The 22,797-nt window shown below is 42.7% G+C and overlaps 1 long non-coding RNA gene across 1 annotated transcript; it reads right to left on the bottom strand.

Annotated features, from left to right (window-relative positions):
• Positions 1-15,990: 15,990 nt before the first annotated feature.
• LOC124675785 lies at positions 15,991-22,220 on the bottom strand. The gene is made up of 3 exons (XR_006993415.1): positions 22,141-22,220; positions 21,804-21,957; positions 15,991-16,112 (listed from the first exon to the last, which is right to left on the bottom strand). It is a non-coding gene; the product is annotated as an uncharacterized LOC124675785 (long non-coding RNA).
• Positions 22,221-22,797: the final 577 nt, after the last annotated feature.

The raw sequence follows: 22,797 nt of genomic DNA, 5'->3' as shown, positions 1-22,797 counted from the left end.
AAAAGCGAGAAATCCAAATGCGAGCTTTCTCCTTAGACCTTTGTACAGGCGGCATAGAGGTACCCCTTTGTGACACTTGGTTAAAACATGTGTATTGCGATGATAATCCCGGTAATCCAAGCTAATTAGGACAAGGTGCGGGCACTATTAGTATACTATGCATGAGGCTTGCAACTTGTAAGATATAATTTACATGATACATAGGCTTTATTACTACCGTTGACAAAATTGTTTCTTGTTTTCAAAACCAAAGCTCTAGCACAAATATAGCAATCAATGCTTCCCTCTGCGAAGGGCCTTTCTTTTACTTTTATGTTGAGTCAGTTCACCTATCTCTCTCCATCTCAAGAAGCAAACACTTGTGTGAACTGTGCATTGATTCCTACATACTTGCATATTGCACTTGTTATATTACTTTACATTGACAATATCCATGAGATATACATGTTATAAGTTGAAAGCAACCGCTGAAACTCAATCTTCCTTTGTGTTGCTTCAATACCTTTACTTTGATTTATTGCTTTATGAGTTAACTCTTATGCAAGACTTATTGATGCTTGTCTTGAAAGTACTATTCATGAAAAGTCTTTGCTTTATGATTCATTTGTTTACTCATGTCATTACCATTGTTTTGATCGCTGCATTCATTACATATGCTTACAATAGTATGATCAAGGTTATGATGGCATGTCACTCCAGAAATTATCTTTGTTATCGTTCACCTGCTCGGGACGAGCAGGAACTAAGCTTGGGGATGCTGATATGTCTCCGACGTATCGATAATTTCTTATGTTCCATGCCATATTATTGATGATATCTACATGTTTTATGCATACTTTATGTCATATTTATGCATTTTCCGGCACTAACCTATTAACGAGATGCCGAAGAGCAAGTTGCTGTTTTCTAGCTGTTTTTGGTTTCAGAAATCCTAGTAAGGAAATATTCTCGGAATTGGACGAAATCAACGCCCAGGGGCCTATTTCTCCACGAAGCTTCCAGAAGACCGGAGGACTTACGAAGTGGGGCCACGAGGTGGCACCACACTAGGGTGGCGCGGCCCAAGCCTTGGCCGCGCCGGCCTGTTGTGTGGGGCCCTCGTGTGGCCCCCTGACCTGCCCTTCCGCCTACATATAGTATTCGTCGCGAAACCCCCAGTAACGAGAGCCACGATATGGAAAACCTTACTGAGACGCCGCCGCCGCCAATCCCATCTCGGGGGATTCGGGAGATCGCCTCCGGCACCCTGCCGGAGAGGGGAATCATCTCCCGGAGGACTCTTCACCGCCATGATCGCCTCCGGAGTGATGAGTGAGTAGTTCACCCCTGGACTATGGGTCCATAGCAGTAGCTAGATGGTCTTCTTCTCCTTATGTGCTTCATTGTCGGATCTTGTGAGCTGCCTAACATGATCAAGATCATCTATCTGTAATGCTATATGTTGTGTTTGTCGGGATCCGATGGATAGAGAATATTATGTTATGTTTATTATCAATCTATTACCTATGTGTTGTTTATGATCTTGCATGCTCTCCGTTATTAGTAGAGGCTCTGGCCAAGTTTTTTACTCTTAACTCCAACAGGGAGTATTTATGCTCGATAGTGGGTTCATGCCTCCATTAAATCTGGGACAAGTGACGAGAAAGTTCTAAGGTTGTGGATGTGCTATTGCCACTAGGGATAAAACATTGATGCTATGTTCGAGGATGTAGTTATTGATTACATTACGCACCATACTTAATGCAATTGTCTCGTTGTTTGCAACTTAATACTGGAAGGGGTTCGGATGATAACTCGAAGGTGGACTTTTTAGGCATAGATGCATGCTTGGATAGCGGTCTATGTACTTTGTCGTAACGCCCAATTAAATCTCACTATACTCATCATATCATGTATGTGCATGGTCATGCCCTCTCTATTTGTCAATTGCCCGACTGTAATTTGTTCACCCAACATGCTATTTATCTTATGGGAGAGACACCTCTAGTGAACTGTGGACCCCGGTCCATTCTTTTACATTGAATACAATCTACTGCAATACTTGTTCTCACTGTTTTCTGCAAACAATCATCATCCACACTATACATCTAATCCATTGTTACAGCAAGCCGGTGAGATTGACAACCTCACTGTTTCGTTGGGGCAAAGTACTTTGGTTGTGTTGTGCAGGTTCCATGTTGGCGCCGGAATCCCTGGTGTTCGCCGCACTACATCCCGCCGCCATCAACCTTCGACGTGCTTCTTGGCTCCTACTGGTTCGATTAAACCTTGGTTTCTTACTGAGGGAAACTTGCTACTGTGCGCATCACACCTTCCTCTTGGGGTTCCCAACGAACGTGTCAACTACACGCATCAAACCCCAATTAATATATATGGCCTATATCGATCATGTATGATCGAACATCCCTGAGATTCATTCATTAATTAATTATATAAGTAGCGCTGATAAATTAATTAACTTGAATATATTGACAAGTTCTCGAATGAAAACATACACTTTGATTAAGTTGCCTCACAATATATATATATATATAATTAGTGTGCATGCATGCATGGCCTACCATATATATATATATATATATATATATATATATATAATATATAGGTCTGCTATTCTCGAACCGGTTTGAGAATAGCTATTCTCGAACCCTTTCTGAACTTCCTGCTGCACGGGAGTGAACTTCTCGGCGGAACACTAGAAATGTCATGTTTGGGCGGACAGTGTTTTGTCGTTGATTTTCAAACCGCTTATTGAAATGATACATATGATATACCGTTGGATACGTATGGAAATTTCGCAACTTACTCATATTCAATGTTTTTCCAAATACTCTACGGTTTGAAACCAATTTCAAATATGCAAAACTATGTTTTCACGGATTTCTGCATTTTCCTGCAGTATTTTAGGTTTAGTTTTCAAACGCTTTGTCGGAATGATGTGTATGATATGTCGTTGGAAAGCTGCTGATTAGGCGCATTGTTTTGGTGTACAAAAATTTTCCAAATTTATCACGGTTTATGGACAGATTTAAAAATATGTGATTTCGTTTTCCGAGCATCTTAGCTTTTCGTACAGTATTTCGGAGTTAAATCTTGAACCACTTGTCCGAATGTTACAAATGATATGGCGCTGGAAAGATATAGCTTAGGCGCAACTTTTTTATGATGAACATTTTTCCAAATTCTCAACGGTTTAAATTTAATTTCAGAAATACGCAAAATTGGAAATGACGCTATCACTTATACGTTTTAAAATTTGCTCGTCTAGATTGATTAGGTGTGGCATGACGGCATGTTGGAGTATTAATAGAGTTATATCACTGCTAATTACATGTGGTGCAGTTTGATTTGTGCAACCGGATGCCTTACCAACGATTTCCACGCGTATGATTTCCGCCCAGAAAAATAGAGTACCTGAACTGTCCTGGTTTCACTGAAGTGAACTTCACGACATTTTGTTAGTGAACTTCAAGTCGCGGTATAAATTTTTCATGCATGTTCAAAATTAACTTCTCACACGGTTCAAAGTGAACTTCACAGTTTTATGGCATGAGTCCAAGCGAATTTGCATTTTAAATAAAAGCGAACTTCACATTTTTATGCTTATATGTACGAATTAGACAAGCTGCTTATATGTATGAATTAGACAAGCGAACTTGTAGTTTTACGTGCATTACTTGAACTTCAAGCGAACTTGCATTTTAAATAAAAGAGAACTTCATAGTTTTGTACTTATATGCATGTGTTGGACAAGCGAACTTTCATTCTAAATAAAAACGCTCATGTACAAGCGAACTTGCATTTTTAATAAAAGCGAACTTCACGGTTTTATACTTATGTGCATGAGTTAGATAAACAAACTTACATTTTAAATTAAAGCGAACTTCAAAGTTTTTCATAGTTTTATGCTTATGTGCATGAGCTGAACATTGCATTTTAAATAAAAACGAACTCCCATGAAAATAAAAAAAGTGAACTCGTCATACGAATGGAATGAACATGTCTTTTTCTAGTTAGCATCACGTAAACAACATTGTACTGCATTTAGCAGACCACACTAAGGCAGACATTAAAAGAAGCACTTAGAGGACATTTAACTAACACACTGAATTAGTTATGTGTGTCTGCACTAGGAATTGTTCAGCTTCTTCATCTCAGTCTGTAACGAATTGGACTTAACAGTTCACAGATAGGAAAATTGAACACTACAGCTCAAACGAAGTACACAGTACTAGACGAAGTACAAAACACGCTTATGCATGTTGCAGGAACGCTCAAACACCAAAATGTCATCAGACTTGAGACCAAAGTAGAAAGAGCAGTCACACATGCTTGACAATCACGCTCAGCTTCTTCTTCTACCGTTAACTAGCTAGAGTCACAGAAACTTCAGTACTAGCACTTGCTCTGCCAATCTGCCTGATTCGATTCATCAGAGATTAACGTCGTGCACATTGCATGCCACGCACACCGTTGATCACATCATTCACGCGACGCCGGTGCTGTTGGCGGCGGCGGCGGACCAGCAGTACACGCTGGTGGCGGCGGTCCTCATGGTGCTGCTAAGTAGTAAAAAATCCATCTAGCAGGAATAGTCTACAATGAAGTATCAGGAGACGTGAACTTCACGGTTAGGACAAGTTAACTCCACGAATTAGTATCAGTAAACTTCACTCAGCCTACAACGTGTCTGTCCTGGTGATTCTCCTGGAGCGGACTCGCCCGCCGCATGACAGTCGGGCTTGACTACGCCATGGACACCGAGGGACCGCCAAGCCGCGTCCACTAGCCGGAAGAAGGGCGGGGCTGGCACCATGTTTATGTCCTTGGATATAGCATCATTCCACGTCTTAGATATAGCATAGGAGGCTCGATCAAGTAGTGTTCCTCTGCTATACAGAAAAAAAGGCAGCATAAGGATACTAGTAAACAGTGATAGATGGTCAAGAGCAAAAGAAATAGTAGATAATGCTTTTATATAGCAAAACAAGATTGCTCTGAGCGCCTCCATTTCAGCAACATGCATTTTGTTCAAAGGAAATTCATTTTATTTGCAGAGTGAACTTCCCTTTTTACACCAAATGAACTCACTATGACCATTTAGTTTGTTTCATAGATGAATGAAATGAACATTCACGATGTACATGAGCTTCCACTTATGTGCAAAGTGAACTGTCCAACAAAAATGAAATATACATGAAACTAAAAAAGTGGAATATACATCAACTATGTGGCTAATTTGAAAGACCAATAGAGAACCGGAGAAAACAAGATCTTTTTTCGTGGTATTCCCTTTAGAAGTGGAACATCATTTATCTTTTAAGCGAACCACTCTACCTTAATAGGTGGACTTCCTTTTTATAAAAGTAAATGGAGTGAATCTCAAGAGAAAAGTGAACTCCCTAACAAAAAAGAACTTGAATCATAGAATGGAACTTGACAACAATATGTGAAGTGCACTTAGTAGAAAATCAAAGAGTGAAATTATTGCAGGCGAAGTGCAAGTAGCCAGAATATTTTGCCCAAATAAAAATCTAACACACAATCTGCAAACAAAATTTCAAATAGAAAAAATAGTTAAATAGAGTAATTATGAATAAGCATCAGGCAGTTCAGAGTTGCGCAGGTCATCGAGCAAGGTGGCAAACCAGTAAGAAGCAGTTCAAAGTGAAACATATACCGTGAACACGACAGCACATGACCTGGAAACTGCAGCCCTTCATGTCGCCGTCACCCTGGAACCGCAAGAGGCTGTGCTGGTGCAGGGACGGTGTTCCCAGCGCCTCACGTTGGTGGACTTCCTAGCCGCGCACACAGGACCGTGGGAGTAGGCGTGGGTGGTCTCCCTGGCGGCACAAGCCAGGGAAGGGGGATGGGTGCCGCCAGTCAATCCCGCGCTAGTAGACTCCCGGGCAGCGTTAGGTGGACTCCCGTTGCCTTGTAGAGCATTGCGGAGCCAAGGGAGGGTGCACTTCCTGTTTTAAGCATGATTCAGATGAAATCACAGTGATGTAATTCTTATCTTTCGAGATACTAGAGCAATGCACAACATGACAATGTGAAGTGCGCAGACAAAAAAAGTGATTTTAATCATGGATGAAATAAACATTCAAAATGAAATGCCAGTGTGAACCAAGTGAACTTCAGTGTTAACTACTCTGAACAGACGAAGGTAAGTATGAACTTCTCGACATAATTGGATGGACTTCCGTAGCAGATGAAGTCGACTATGAATAGTTAGTCATTATGTTCGTCAAAATAGCACTTGGGAGTGTTTCAACATTACCTTGGCTATGTGCATCTTACGGTCCAATAAATGAATAACTAGTTGATTAATAAAATAGCTAGCTGATTATGAATCAAACTATTCTGCTGAAAAATCTGAACTTTGCCTTCGGCAGAAGTGAACTCCCCTGAAAAAAAATAAAAGTTATTTTCCCAGAGTGACACAAAACATAGATTATATGTGAGAACCACTGAAATTATGCAGTTCATTTCGTAAAAAAAATATTGCTGCAATGGTATAGAAGTTCAGAGGATGCAACGTACTCGTGACAGACATTGACAAACTAAGCTGCACCATGGCTAACATTGAGCTGCACCAATGCCAATGTGAACAGCTTCTTATACTCATGTGAACTACGGATGCCGAATGAGTGAACCACCCAAAACAACTAAAATGAAATATTTGATGCTTCTGAGGTGAACTTTGGATGCCAAATAAGTGAAATATCAGCAACATTTCAGCAAGAGCACCCGACGGCTGTACTTCTTTGCATCCTGTCAAACGAATCTGCACGACCAATACCGAAGAAGTGTACTGTATGTAATAGAGAATGTGAAGTTTCTAATTTTGAGTCCGTGATGGTGTGTATTTCACACGTTCGTTGGGCAACCCCAAGAGGAAGGTATGATGCGCACAGCAGCAAGTTTTCCCTCAGAAAGAAACCAAGGTTTATCGAACCAGGAGGAGCCAAGAAGCACGTTGAAGGTTGATGGCGGCGGGATGTAGTGCGGCGCAACACCGGAGATTCCGGCGCCAACGTGGAACCTGCACAACACAACCAAAGTACTTTGCCCCAACGAAACAAGTGAGGTTGTCAATCTCACCGGCTTGCTGTAACAAAGGATTAACCGTATTGTGTGGAAGATGATTGTTTGCAGAGAAAATAGTAAAAACAAGTATTGCAGCAGATTTGCATTTCAGTATTAAAGAATGGACCGGGGTCCACAGTTCACTAGAGGTGTCTCTCCCATAAGATAAAAGCATGTTGGGTGAACGAATTACAGTCGGGCAATTGACAAATAGAGAGGGCATAACAATGCACATACATGACATGATAAGTATAGTGAGATTTAATTGGGCATTACGACAAAGTACATAGACCGCCATCCAACCGCATCTATGCCTAAAAAGTCCACCTTCGAGTTATCATCCGAACCCCTCCAGTATTAAGTTGCAAAGCAACGGACAATTGCATTAAGTATGGTGCGTAATGTAATCAACAACTACATCCTCGGACATAGCGCCAATGTTTTATCCCTAGTGGCAACAGCACAACACAACCTTAGGGGTTTCTGTCACTCCCCCAGGTGTCAATGCAGGCATGAACCCACTATCGAGCATAAATACTCCCTCTTGGAGTTAAAAGTATCAACTTGGCCAGAGCCTCTACTAATAACGGAGAGCATGCAAGATCATAAACAACACATATGTAATAACTTGATAATTAACATGACATGGTATTCTCTATCCATCGGATCCCGACAAACACAACATATAGAATTACAGATAGATGATCTTGATCATGTTAGGCAGCTCACAAGATCCAACAATGAAGCACAATGAGGAGAAGACAACCATCTAGCTACTGCTATGGACCCATAGTCCAGGGGTGAACTACTCACTCACCACTCCGGAGGCGACCATGGCGGTGTAGAGTCCTCCGGGAGATGAATCCCCTCTCCGGCAGGGTGCCGGAGGAGATCTCCAGAATCCCCCGAGATGGGATCGGCGGCGGCGGCGTCTCGCAAGGTTTTCCGTATCGTGGTTTTTCGCCTCGGGGTTTCGCGACGGAGGCTTTAAGTAGGCGGAAGGGCGAGTCGGGGGCCGACGAGGGGCCACACCATAGGGCGGCGCGGGCCCCCCGGGCCGCGCCGCCACGTGGTGTCGCCACCTCGTGGCCCCACTTCGAATGTTCTCCGGTCTTCCGGAAGCTCCGTGGAAAAATAGGCCCCCGGGTCTTTGTTTCGTCCAATTCCGAGAATATTTCGTTACTAGGATTTCGAAACCAAAAACAGCAGAAAACGAGAACCGGCACTTCGGCATCTTGTTAATAGGTTAGTTCCGGAAAATGCACGAATATGACATAAAGTGTGCATAAAACATGTAGGTATCATCAATAATATGGCATAGAACATAAGAAATTATCGATACGTCGGAGACGTATCAAGCATCCCCAAGCTTAGTTCTGCTCGTCCCGAGCAGGTAAAACGATAACAAAGATAATTTCTGAAGTGATATGCCATCATAACCTTGATCATACTATTTGTAAACATATGTAGTGAATGCAGCGATCAAAACAATGATAATGACATGAGTAAACAGGTGAATCATATAGCAAAGACTTTTCATGAATAGTACTTCAAGACAAGTATTAATAAGTCTTGCATAAGAGTTAACTCATAAAGCAATAAATCAAAGTAAAGGTATTGAAGCAACACAAAGGAAGATTAAGTTTCAGCGGTTGCTTTCAACTTGTAACATGTATATCTCATGGATAATTGTCAACATAGAGTAACATAACAAGTACAATATGCAAATATGTAGGAATCAATGCACAGTTCACACAAGTGTTTGCTTCTTGAGGTGGAGAGAAATAGGTGAACTGACTCAACATAAAAGTAAAGAGAATGGTCCTTCAAAGAGGAAAGCATCGATTGCTATATTTGTGCTAGAGCTTTTATTTTGAAAACATGAAACAATTTTGTCAACGGTAGTAATAAAGCATATGAGTTATGAAAGTTATATCTTACAAGTTGCAAGTCTCATGCATAGTATACTAATAGTGCCCGCACCTTGTCCTAATTAACTTGGACTACCGGATCTTTGCAATGCACATGTTTTGACCAAGTGTCACAATGGGGTACCTCCATGTCGCCCGTACAAAGGTCTAAGGAGAAAGCTCGCATTTTGGATTTCTCGCTTTTGATTATTCTCAACTTAGACATCCATACCGGGACAACATGGACAACAGATAATGGACTCCTCTTTAATGCATAAGCATGTGGCAACAATTATTATTCTCATATGAGATTGAGGATATATGTCCAAACTGAAACTTCCACCATGAATCATGGCTTTAGTTAGCGGCCCAAAGTTCTTCTCTAACAATATGCATGCTCCAACCATGAAGGTGGTAGATCTCTCTTGCTTCGGACAAGACGGACATGCATAGCAACTCACATGATATCCAACAAAGAATAGTTGATGGCGTCCCCGTAAACATGGTTATCGCTCAACAAGCAACTTAATAAGAGATAAAGTGCATAAGTACATATTCAATACCACAATAGTTTTTAAGCTATTTGTCCCATGAGCTATATATTGCAAAGGTGAATGATGGAATTTTAAAGGTAGCACTCAAGCAATTTACTTTGGAATGGCGGATAAATACCATGTAGTAGGTAGGTATGGTGGACACAAATGGCATAGTGGTTGGCTCAAGTATTTTGGATGCATGAGAAGTATTCCCTCTCGATACAAGGTTTAGGCTAGCAAGGTTATTTGAAACAAACACAAGGATGAACGGTACAGCAAAACTCACATAAAAGACATATGGTAAACATTATAAGACTCCATACCGTCTTCCTTGTTGTTCAAAACTCAATACTAGATGTTATCTAGACTCTAGAGAAACCAAATATGCAAACCAAATTAGCAAGCTCTAAGTATTTCTTCATTAATGGGTGCAAAGTATATGATGCAAGAGCTTAAACATGAGCACAACAATTGCCAAGTATCAAATTATCCAAGACATTATAGCAATTTACTACATGTATCATTTTCCAATTCCAACCATATAACAATTTAACGAAGATGAAACTTCGCCATGAATACTATGAGTAGAGCCTAAGGACATATTTGTCCATATGCAACAGCGGAGCGTGTCTTTCTCCCATAAAGTGAATGCTAGGATCCATTTTATTCAAACAAAACAAAAAACAAAAACAAACCGACGCTCCAAGCAAAGTGCATAAGATGTGACGGAATAAAAATATAGTTTCAGGGGAGGAACCCGATAATGTTGTCGATGAAGAAGGGGATGCCTTGGGCATCCCCAAGCTTAGACGCTTGAGTCTTCTTATAATATGCAGGGGTGAACCACCGGGGCATCCCCAAGCTTAGAGCTTTCACTCTCCTTGATCATATTGCATCATACTCCTCTCTTGATCCTTGAAAACTTCCTCCACACCAAACTCGAAACAACTCATTAGAGGGTTAGTGCATAATAAAAATTCACATGTTCAGAGGTGACACAATCATTCTTAACACTTCTGGACATTGCATAAAGCTACTGGACATTAGTGGATCAAAGAAATTCATCCAACATAGCAAAAGAGGCAATGCGAAATAAAAGACAGAATCTGTCAAAACAGAACAGTCCGTAAAGATGGATTTTATTAGGCCACCAGACTTGCTCAAACGAAAATGCTCAAATTGAATGAAAGTTGCGTACATATCTGAGGATCATGCTCGTAAATTGGCGTAATTTTCTGAGCTACCTACAGGGAGATAGACCCAGATTCGTGACAGCAAAGAAATCTGGAACTCGCGCAGTAATCCAAATCTAGTACTTACTTTTCTATCAAAGACTTTACTTGGCACAACAAAACTCAAAACTAAGATAAGGAGAGGTTGCTACAGTAGTAAACAACTTCCAAGACACAAATATAAAACAAAAATACTGGAGTAAAAACATGGGTTGTCTCCCATAAGCGCTTTTCTTTAACGCCTTTCAGCTAGGCGCGTAAAGTGTAACTCAAGTAACATCGAGAGATGAAGCATCAACATCATAATTTGTTCTAATAATAGAATCATAAGGTACCTTCATTCTCTTTCTAGGGAAGTGTTCCATACCTTTCTTGAGAGGAAATTGATATTTAATATTACCTTCCTTCATATCAATAGTAGCACCAACGGTTCGAAGAAAAGGTCTTCCCAATATAATGGGGCAAGATGCATTGCATTCAATATCCAAGACAACAAAATCAACGGGGACAAGGTTATTGTTAACCATAATATGAACATTATCAACTTTCCCCAAAGGTTTCTTTTTAGCATTATCAGCGAGATTAACATCCAAATAACAATTCTTCAATGGTGGCAAGTCAAGCATATCATAGACTTTTTTAGGCATAACAGAAATACTTGCACCAAGATCACACAAGGCATTACAATCAAAGTCTTTGACTCTCATTTTAATGATGGGCTCCCAACCATCCTCTAGCTTTCTAGGAATAGAAGTTTCAAGTTTTAGTTTCTCTTCTCTAGCTTTTATGAGAGCATTTGTAATATGTTTTGTGAAAGCCAAATTTATAGCACTAGCATTGGGACTTTTAGCAAGTTTTTGTAAGAACTTTATAACTTCAGAGATATGGCAATCATCAAAATCTAAATCATTACAATCTAAAGCAATGGGATTATCATCCCCAAGGTTGGAAAAAATTTCAGCAGCTTTATCACAAGCAGTTTCAGTAGCTTTAGCAGCTTCGAGTAATTTTGCGCGCTTTGCACTAGGAGTAGAAGCATTGCCAACACCAATTATTTTACCATTGATAGTAGGAGGTGCAGCAACATATGAATCATTAACATTGCTAGTGGTGGTAATAGTCCAAACTTTAGCTACATTTTCTTTTTTAGCTAGTTTTTCATTTTCTTCTCTATCCCACCTAGCACGCAGTTCAGCCATTAATCTTATATTCTCATTAATTCTAACTTGGATGGCATTTGCTGTAGTAACAATTTTATTTTCAATATCATCAGGTTTAGCAGCCATTTTATTAATTAAAGAAGATTGTGACGCAGACATGTATGAGATTCGGTCTTCAAGCATTTGCAAGTTTAGTTTGCAACCCGTAAATCTCCATATTCAGATTTTCAAGTTGATTTCCTATTTTCTTCAACAAGGTAGATTGCTCATTCATAGTTTTAGTAAACAATTTATTTTGCTCATACTGTGATTGCATAAAGCTCTTGGTGGACCTTTCAATTTCTAACATCTTTTCCTCATTAGGTGAAACATATCTACCATAAGAATTACCATTAGCAGGATGTGGTCTAGAATTTTGAGCAACCAATGAAGCTAGCGGAACATTATTAGGATCAACATTAGTCCTACCATTAACAAGCATAGACATAATAGCATCAATCTTATCATTCAAGGAAGAGGATTCTTCAACAGAATTTACCTTCTTACCTTGTGGGGCTCTTTCCGTGTGCCATTCAGAGTAATTAACCATCATATTATCAAGAAGCTTTGTTGCTTCACCAAGAGTGATGGACATAAAGGTACCTCCAGCAGCTGAATCCAATAAATTCCGCGAAGAAAAATTTAGTCCCGCATAGAAGGTTTGGATGATCATCCAAGTAGTCGATCCATGGGTTGGGCAATTTTTAACTAGAGATTTCATTCTTTCCCAAGCTTGAGCAACATGTTCATTATCCAATTGTTTAAAATTCATTATTCTACTCCTCAAAGATATAATTTTAGCAGGGGGATAATATCTACCAATAAAAGCATCCTTGCATTTAGTCCATGAATCAATACTATTCTTAGGCAGAGATAGCAACCAATCTTTAGCTCTTCCTCTTAATGAGAAAGGAAACAATTTTAATTTTATAATGTCACCATCTACATCTTTATATTTTTGCATTTCACATAGTTCAACAAAATTATTGAGATGGGCAGCAGCATCATCGGAACTAACACTGGAAAATTGCTCTCGCATAACAAGATTTAGTAAAGCAGGTTTAATTTCAAAGAATTCTGCTGTAGTAGCAGGTGGAGCAATAGGTGTGCATAAGAAATCATTATTATTTGTGCTAGTGAAGTCACACAACTTAGTATTTTCAGGGTTGGCCATTTTAGCAGTAGTAAATAAAACAAACTAGATAAAGTAAATGCAAGTAAACTAATTTTTTTGTGTTTTTGATATAGCAAACAAGACAAGTAAATAAAGTAAAGCTAGCAACTAATTTTTTTGTGTTTTGATATAATGCAGCAAACAAAGTAGTAAATAAAATAAAGCAAGACAAAAACAAAGTAAAGAGATTGGGAAGTGGAGACTCCCCTTGCAGCGTGTCTTGATCTCCCCGGCAACGGCGCCGTAAAAAGAGCTTGATGGCGTGTATTTCACACGTTCGTTGGGCAACCCCAAGAGGAAGGTATGATGCGCACAGCAGCAAGTTTTCCCTCGGAAAGAAACCAAGGTTTATCGAACCAGGAGGAGCCAAGAAGCACGTTGAAGGTTGATGGCGGCGGGATGTAGTGCGGCGCAACACCGGAGATTCCGGCGCCAACGTGGAACCCGCACAACACAACCAAAGTACTTTGCCCCAACGAAACAGTGAGGTTGTCAATCTCACCGGCTTGCTGTAACAAAGGATTAACCGTATTGTGTGGAAGATGATTGTTTGCAGAGAAAATAGTAAAAACAAGTATTGCAGCAGATTTGTATTTCAAGTATTAAAGAATGGACCGGGGTCCACAGCTCACTAGAGGTGTCTCTCCCATAAGATAAAAGCATGTTGGGTGAACGAATTACAGTCGGGCAATTGACAAATAGAGAGGGCATAACAATGCACATACATGACATGATAAGTATAGTGAGATTTAATTGGGCATTACGACAAAGTACATAGACCGCCATCCAACCGCATCTATGCCTAAAAAGTCCACCTTCAGGTTATCATCCGAACCCCTCCAGTATTAAGTTGCAAAGCAACAGTACAATTGCATTAAGTATGGTGCGTAATGTAATCAACAACTACATCCTCGGACATAGCGCCAATGTTTTATCCCTAGTGGCAACAAGCACAACACAACCTTAGGGGTTTCGTCACTCCCCCAGGTGTCAATGCAGGCATGAACCCACTATCGAGCATAAATACTCCCTCTTGGAGTTAAAAGTATCAACTTGGCCAGAGCCTCTACTAATAACGGAGAGCATGCAAGATCATAAACAACACATATGTAATAACTTGATAATTAACATGACATGGTATTCTCTATCCATCGGATCCCGACAAACACAACATATAGAATTACGGATAGATGATCTTGATCATGTTAGGCAGCTCACAAGATCCAACAATGAAGCACAATGAGGAGAAGACAACCATCTAGCTACCGCTATGGACCCATAGTCCAGGGGTGAACTACTCACTCATCACTCCGGAGGCGACCATGGCGGTGTAGAGTCCTCCGGGAGATGAATCCCCTCTCCGGCGAGGTGCCGGAGGAGATCTCCGGAATCCCCCGAGATGGGATCGGCGGCGGCGGCGTCTCGGTAAGGTTTTCCGTATCGTGGTTTTTCGCCTCGGGGTTTCGCGACGGAGGCTTTAAGTAGGCGGAAGGGCGGAGTCGGGGGCCGACGAGGGGGCCACACCATAGGGCGGCGCGGGCCCCCCGGGCCGCGCCGCCACGTGGTGTCGCCACCTCGTGGCCCCACTTCGAATGTTCTCAGGTCTTCTGGAAGCTCCGTGGAAAAATAGGCCCCTGGGTCTTCGTTTCGTCCAATTCCGAGAATATTTCGTTACTAGGATTTCTGAAACCAAAAACAGCAGAAAACAGGAACTGGCACTTCGGCATCTTGTTAATAGGTTAGTTCCAGAAAATGCACGAATATAACATAAAATGTGCATAAAACATGTAGGTATCTTTACTATTAAACGGGAATAGGTGGTGTCCGTACGTAATAAAACCTTTTGGTACGTCGAAAAAAACCGTGCCTATACAATCCCGCGAGCGCCCCCAGCAGGAAAAATAAAGAAAAACCGGACCGGCAACCAGCAAACCAAATGTCTCACGAGTCACGATCCGATCTTTCGAGCGCTACCTCTTGTGCTGTTAGCAAGGTGGAATCGATCAGGGTATGTGGGCCAAAAACTAAATTTGAAGGCCCATAATACATAGCTGACCGTGTTCTCCATAAAAAAATCTTACCGTCTCCTGATCGAACACAACTGAACAAGTTCGACCAGGAGCACATCTTTCTTCAGGTTAAATATGAAGGCCCATAATACATAGCTGACCGTGTCCACCATATAAAAAACTTACCGTCTCCTGATCGAACACAGCTGACCAAGTTCGACCAGGAGCACATCGTTCTTCAGGTTCTCCTATATAAACATACAGAATAAACCACACATAAGCACCACCACAAGTTCTGACTACTCGACACGATTTCCCCCCCTGTGTGCTCAAAATCGATTTCACCCTCCGTCCTCGAAATTGCTGTTCGCCGGAAGTCCAACTGTCAAATCACCCATCCTCCACGCTTGCTACCAATTTGCCAGCTGTCAAAAGGTAACCACATATGTTCAAACCATATATATGAAATCTACTGTCACATATGTTCAGTACATATCATTGGTGCCCCTGATCCCTGTAGCCTGTAGGACTAATTTGATGATGAAATAAACCAGAAAAATTCATACCATCAAGGAGCAAACTACTTTGCTCAATCGAGACATCTGTCATTTGAATATCAGACTTTGCCAATGTAATATGTAGAAAACCAATAAAATCCTGCAAAGAATTCTTTGGTATTAAATAGTCGGGGGGTTATGCCCTCTTCACTGTGCACCAAATAGCAATTAGATGAGATGTACTACTTTTCAAGTTTCGGTATATGTTGAATATGAACTGAGATGAAATTCGAATATGACATAGGTTGAATATGAACTGAGATGAAAATTCCAATAGTGTACTGATAAGATCTTAAACCATGACAAGCATTACAGAATGCCAAGAAAAGTTTAGGAGTGTGCTTACTTAGGTTTACCCTGTCAAGTTCTATGATCCTGGATAGCAACTGCCATAGATTTACTGCAACAAGAGATAGTACATGCTCTAATTAGCTTCACAAAATACTTACTATACAAATCTCATGCAGGCAAGCCATTTTGGCTGCAATCTAAAATCATGGATGCAAAGGAACAAAGACGGAAAAAAGATAGAGAGCGGCATGCACGTATGACAGATGAAGAAAAGCAGGAAAAACTGAAAAAACGCCGTGAAGCCTATCGGCAAAGCAAAAAAATTAAAGAGGCCAGCAAGCGCAACATGACAAGCAAAGAATCAATTGCGATGGTCAACCCGGCATATATCGCAACACAGCAGGAAGGTGGTACATCTACCTTACATGTGAGACAAAGAAATCATGTGACGCCGGGAGAACGACAAACATTGCTACATCGTCGAAGCGAAGAGTTCTCGGCAAAACAGAGGAAAACTAGATCAGTATCATCCCAACAAGACACACCCTTACAACAACCACAAGTTATGATTAACGGTAATATTTTAAATTTCATACAATACATATACATTCAAAAAACATGTGTCTATTTATAAAACTAACAATTTTTAATGGAAAGGCATATACTACCCATTGTGTCCACCCAAAGAAAGACAAAGATGCCGCAGCAAAACCATTCAGAAGTGATGATGAACATGCCGAAGCTATCGATCTCATAATAACCATGATGAAAAGGAGCAACGGTGACATACAAACTCCAAAGCAGCCAGAAGTCATGATTAAAGGTAATTCTCTATTTTTTTACAATACCCGTAAATTTGCAAAAACAATATACAGTATGAACAACTAACCATCAACCAATTAAAAATATTTCAGAGTTTATAAATCAAGCAAGGCGTGATAATGATAGAGCTCGGCGAAATAGTTTGACAAATGATAAAAGGAAGGAGATTAATGCACGTAGAAGAGCACTCGAGCAAAACAAGTCGGTCGATGAGAGGAACATACAGAAAAGGGCTAGCAGGCAAAATAAATCCAAAGAAGAACAGCAGGAGTTGAATGCAAGACGGCGCATATCTAGGCAAAACAAAACTGAAGAGGAGAGGGTAGCATTGCTAGCTCAGCGCAGAGCAACTGCTGAAGCTAGAAGGAACACCCCATGCGCTGAATCAATCGCTATGCCGTGCCCAACTGCAGCAACTTTGCCTACAATAAACATGCATGCAAGCACATACAAATTACCCGCCAGAGAGGAAAATAATTCAGCTCCCGCTTCCCCTTCAACAAGCATGCCGGCGTATACCATTGGGACCGAGGGTAACATACTCATCTTTACTACATTTATTATTTACATCTTGGCACATTAAAGCGTCATAGTTACCGAATCCATAATGTTGTAGGAGACATGGAGAGCTTCCTTAGCAGTATCATGGACGAGGATGCCATCTCTGTTGACCTCATGGACGAGCAGTGCTATACCCGTGAAGGTATTTATGCCAACCTTTCTATCAACCCTCTCTGTTATACGGTTTAAGATGAACATACTGATATGAAATTCTATGCATATGTAGGTTACGACGCTGATGACATGGACATTGATACACCGACACACTCATCCGGCGTGGAATCTATCGATCCTTTTGATTTGTGTACTCGAACCTCCCAAACAGAACACACATTCTAAAGCAAGAACCGAACTGCGAACACTGCCATGCCAAGAAGTTTGAGCGTGAGACCGATGGTTTCTGTTGTCGAAACGGAACTATAAAGCTGGCTGAACCAGAGCCTATCCCGGAGCTAATGAGGTTATGGTCTAGCGCAGATGCAGACTGTCGACATTTTCGGGAGAGCATACGATTCTTCAACGGCCACTTCTCATTCACAACTCTTGGCGTCAGCCTAGACAATGACTGCACAAACATGAGGTCCGGGGTGTACACATTCCGAGCTCAAGGCAAGATGTACCACAACATGCATTCATTCGGGCCGAACTCTCGCCCGGAACATCTACAGCTCTACTTCTACGACGATGATCCAAGTCTGGTACATCGCAAGGAAGCCACCAAAGACCTGGACCAAGAGGTCGTGCGGAAGGTAGTGGACATACTAAAAGGAAACCCCTACTCTGAGAAGTTCAGGAGTTTGGGCGCCCACAAGGAAAACCTCCAGGACTACCGTATAGAACTGAATACCGACAAGAAGCTAGACCAACGGAGATACAATTTACCGGTGTCGTCCGAGGTGGCTGCGATCTGGGTCGAGGGAAGCGACCTGGCAAATAGGTTCAAGCGCAGCATTACCCTATACGGAAATAACAATGAGAGGCATAGTATACAGGCCACCCAAGGATGCTATGACCCACTCTCGTACCCCCTCTTCTTCCCCAAGGGGGAGCTCGGTTGGCATCCAAATCTCCCTAAACGTGATACGCCTTGGCACGTTGCGCAACTATCAAGAGAGAACCGCGGGGACGAAGGTTCGGTTGTTCAAGATAGTTCTGCATTTTTTGTCTATCCTTTTTTTACTTCGAGACATGAAGCGCAGACATATGGACGCCATGGCGTTGGTGCAAACGTACGGCAAGCCTGACATCTTCCTAACGATGACATGTAACCCAAATTGGCAGGAGATACAGGATGCACTGCTTCCAGGACAAACCCCGCAGGACCGACCAGACATTGTGGTCCGAGTGTTTAGGTCCAAGCTGGAGACGATGAAAGAGATGCTGACCAAGAAGCATATCCTAGGCGTTGTGAAGGCCTACGTCTATGTGGTCGAGTTCCAGAAGAGGGGCCTCCCACACGCCCATTTTCTGTTGATCATGGATTCAAAATATAAGCTCATTGTGCCAGAGCAGTACGACCGCGTCATATCCGCCGAGCTCCCGGACAAGAATAAGTACCCGGAGCTATACGCCATAGTCGTGAAGCATATGATGCACGGCCCATGTGGTGTCCTCAAGCCAAACAACATGTGCATGCAAGATGGGTCGTGCAAGTGTAGGTACCCGCGGGCATTCAACGAGACCACCGTACAAGGGAAAGACTCATACCCCATTTATCGGAGACGGAAGGACGGCCATTGTGCGAAGGTCCGAGGCCAGATGCTAGACAATAGATGGGTTGTGCCTTACAACCCATACCTCTTGCGGATGTTTGACTTCCACATCAACGTGGAGGTGTGCTCCAGCATAAAGGCCGTCAAGTACCTATATAAGTACGTATATAAGGGCCACGATCAAACTTCATTCAATATCGAGAAGCCCGATGCTGATGGTAACATAGACGAGATTAAGAGATTCGTTGATGCAAGGTGGGTTACTCCACCAGAGGCCATGTGGAGGATATTCGGCTTCAAGCTATGTGAGAACCACCCGTCGGTCCTACCGTTGCCGCTTCATCTCGAAAATATGCAAATGGTCACATTCAAAGCGGGAGACAACCTAAACAACGTCGCCGCCCGAGAGAACCCATCCATGCTAACGGAGTATTTCGTGGCTAACGAGAAGCACGCGTGGGCTCGGGATATTCTTTACAAAGATTTTCCGAGAAGTTTCACATGGCAAACAACAAAGTACTGGAAGAAAAGGGACAAGGGCCAACAAGTAGGTCGAATCGTATCAGCCCATCCTGCCGAGGGGGAGAGATACTTCCTAAGGGTGCTTCTAAATCACGTACCAGGCTCAAGGTCCTTTGAAGATCTCAAAACAGTGAATGGTGTGATATGTGATAGCTTTCGTGAAGCCGCCGAGAGGAGGGGTCTCATCGAGGCTGACAACACGCTCGATGAGTGTCTTACCGAGTCAGAGCAGTTTGCCATGCCAGCCTCACTTAGGAGGCTCTTCGCAACAATATTGGTATTTTGCGAGCCTGGAGATGTGCGCGGCCTTTGGGATAGGCACCTTGAGGCGATGTCTGACGACTACCGGCGCAAACATACATGCCCAAAAACAGTGGAGCAGAAGGTGTTGCTTGATATCAGGGGCATGCTGCAGTCCATGGGCAAAGACATAAAATCGTTCCCTCTACCAGACATCGACGAGACCTATGACAACACAGATGGAGAGGCTAGGGAGGTCATCGAGGAAACCAATATCCAAGTAGACAAGGAAGACGCTTCTCTAGCGACATCACTAAACCACGAGCAGAGGCTTGCCTACGACGAAATACTAGCGGCGGTTGATGGAGGAAATGGGGGCGTATTCTTCGTGGATGGTCCAGGAGGCACAGGAAAGACCTACCTTTACAGGGCACTGCTCGCTAGGGTTCGAGGCGAGAGAAAGATCGCGTTGGCCACAGCAACGTCAGGAGTCGCCGCTTCAATCATGCCAGGAGGCAGGACAGCCCACTCGAGGTTCAAGATACCACTAAACCTTGAAGAAGGAAAATCATGCAGCTTCACTAAGCAGAGTGGGACAGCCAAGCTCTTGAGAATGGCTTCGCTCATTCTATGGGAAGAGGCAACCATGACAAAACGGCAGGCAATTGAGGCGTTAGACATAAGCATGCGAGACATCATGGAATGCCCAGACCGACCTTTTGGGGGAAAGACTATCGTGTTCGGTGGGGACTTCAGGCAGGTGCTTCCTGTAGTGAGGAAAGGGTCACGAGGTCAGATAATAGACGCAAGTCTGCGGAGCTCAAAACTCTGGAAGGGCATGCGCCAGCTAAACCTCGTCAAGAACATGAGGGCGCAAAACGACCGATGGTTCGCGGATTACCTCCTGAGGGTGGGTAACGGCACCGAGGAAACCGACGATGACGGAAACATCCGGCTTCCCGAAGATATATGTGTGTCGTCTACAGGCAATGACACAGCAGATATAAAGAAGCTGATCGACCACGTGTTTCCTGCCCTAGACCGCAACATGGAAAATCCTCATTACATGACTTCTCGAGCGATCCTCTCTACAAGGAACGACAGTGTCGATGGAATAAACATGCACATGATTGAGCGTTTTCAGGGCGAGGAGATGATCTATTATAGCTTCGATAGCGCCGAGGATGATCCACACGGCTACTATCCTCAAGAGTTCCTGAATGACCTAACTCCTAATGGACTTCCCCCGCACAAGCTTAAACTAAAGATAAATTGCCCAGTTATATTGTTGAGGAATATCGACCCAGCTAACGGGCTATGTAACGGCACGAGGCTTGTGGTCCGTGGGTTCCAGAGTAACGCCATCGACGCAGAGATAGTCGTGGGACAACACGCAGGGGAGAGGGTGTTTCTTCCTCGGATACCTCTATGCCCATCCGACGACGACATGTTCCCGTTTAGATTCAAGAGGAAGCAGTTCCCGATCAGGCTCAGTTTTGCCATGACAATCAACAAGGCGCAAGGACAGACTATCCCGACTGTGGGCGTGTACCTACCAGAGTCGGTATTCTCTCATGGCCAGCTGTATGTCGCGTTGTCCAGAGCAACCGCTAAAAGTAACATCAAGATCCTTGCCATCAAGGACAATGGAAAGGACAAGACCAATAATTCAAAGAAAAGAAAAAGAACCGAGTCCTTAGTAACGACCACGCTGAATATAGTCTACAAGGAAGTTCTTAGCACTTGAACTCGCTGGTGATATGTGGGCATTTTGAAGTGTTGCTAAATACTATAACATTTTTGTTGTCATGCCACAGCTCCTTATCCCGCAACATTTTTGTTCTTACTGATAATTCTTATGTTAAAAATGTCTCAGAAAATTATTCATCTAAAAAGAAATATGATAAGTCAAAATAGGGAAAATTAGCAGATATAAAACATACCTTGTTTTCATTAACCAAGTGTTCCACTCCAAAATCAAAACCATGTTCTTGGTACCAGAAGAGTAAGCAAGTGTTGTTCAAGACTGCCTAAGTTGTGTCAGAATTCAAAACTTCAGATGCAACGGTTAGTTGAAAACCTGTCCATTAGAGTGTCCTGGGCAAACAAAAAAAGAGTTTTGCTCAATCATATGGATAATATTTCTGGAGATTAAATTGTGCCGATGCAATTTTAACTACAAGAGCATCATACAATTCAAGTTGTACAGTACCAAAGTTCGTAAATCAAGCTATATAAAAAAACACTACAACAATTGAAGGAGCAAAATGCTTGACTCACAGTATCCCAGACCAGCCGCATGCTTTTCCCCTTCCAAAACCTGCTCCTTCCCCGCCTGGCACAACGAATCAGACAAACATATGGCCGCAGTGAAGAGGACAGCAGCGCTGCAGGGCCGGAGCTGGTGGCCGGAGCCGGGAGAGGAGCGCAGCTGCTCTGCCTCGTGGATATGGCAGCGGGATAGACCGGAGGCGGCCATCGGAGCGCACGGCACGGTGACATCGAGGTCCGCAGTGAGTTGTCGGAGGATTCGCCGGAGTGGTCTATGGAGGGAGGGGATATGGAAGAGCACTGTAGTGTCCCGATCTATGATTGGATCAAGCACACACAAATCACAGCAAGAAAGGAGATGGGATAGCAGATTAAGGGATGAGGAGACGAACTGGGGTGGGGAACAGACGAACTTGAGGACGAGGAGTTTCAGAATTCAGTTTACAAGCATGCCTTTCACGGGAGGATCGCTCCCCTATTTAACACTAACACACGCTTACAGGCTGGGCCCGGGGTCCACAAGACACACCGTCTACACCTCCGATACAGTCGACTCTTAGCCACGAGTTTCTTCTGTCGTCATCTGGGCACCTCTGGTGTTCGCCTGATCTTGACCATCATAGTCAGGCGACTTGCTGTCCACCGACACACCTGGAGGTGTGACAC

Source organism: Lolium rigidum, chromosome 7 (genome assembly GCF_022539505.1).
Source record: "Lolium rigidum isolate FL_2022 chromosome 7, APGP_CSIRO_Lrig_0.1, whole genome shotgun sequence".
In the NCBI taxonomy this organism is placed as follows: Eukaryota; Viridiplantae; Streptophyta; class Magnoliopsida; order Poales; family Poaceae; genus Lolium; species Lolium rigidum.
This window is presented reverse-complemented; position numbering and strand designations above follow the sequence as displayed.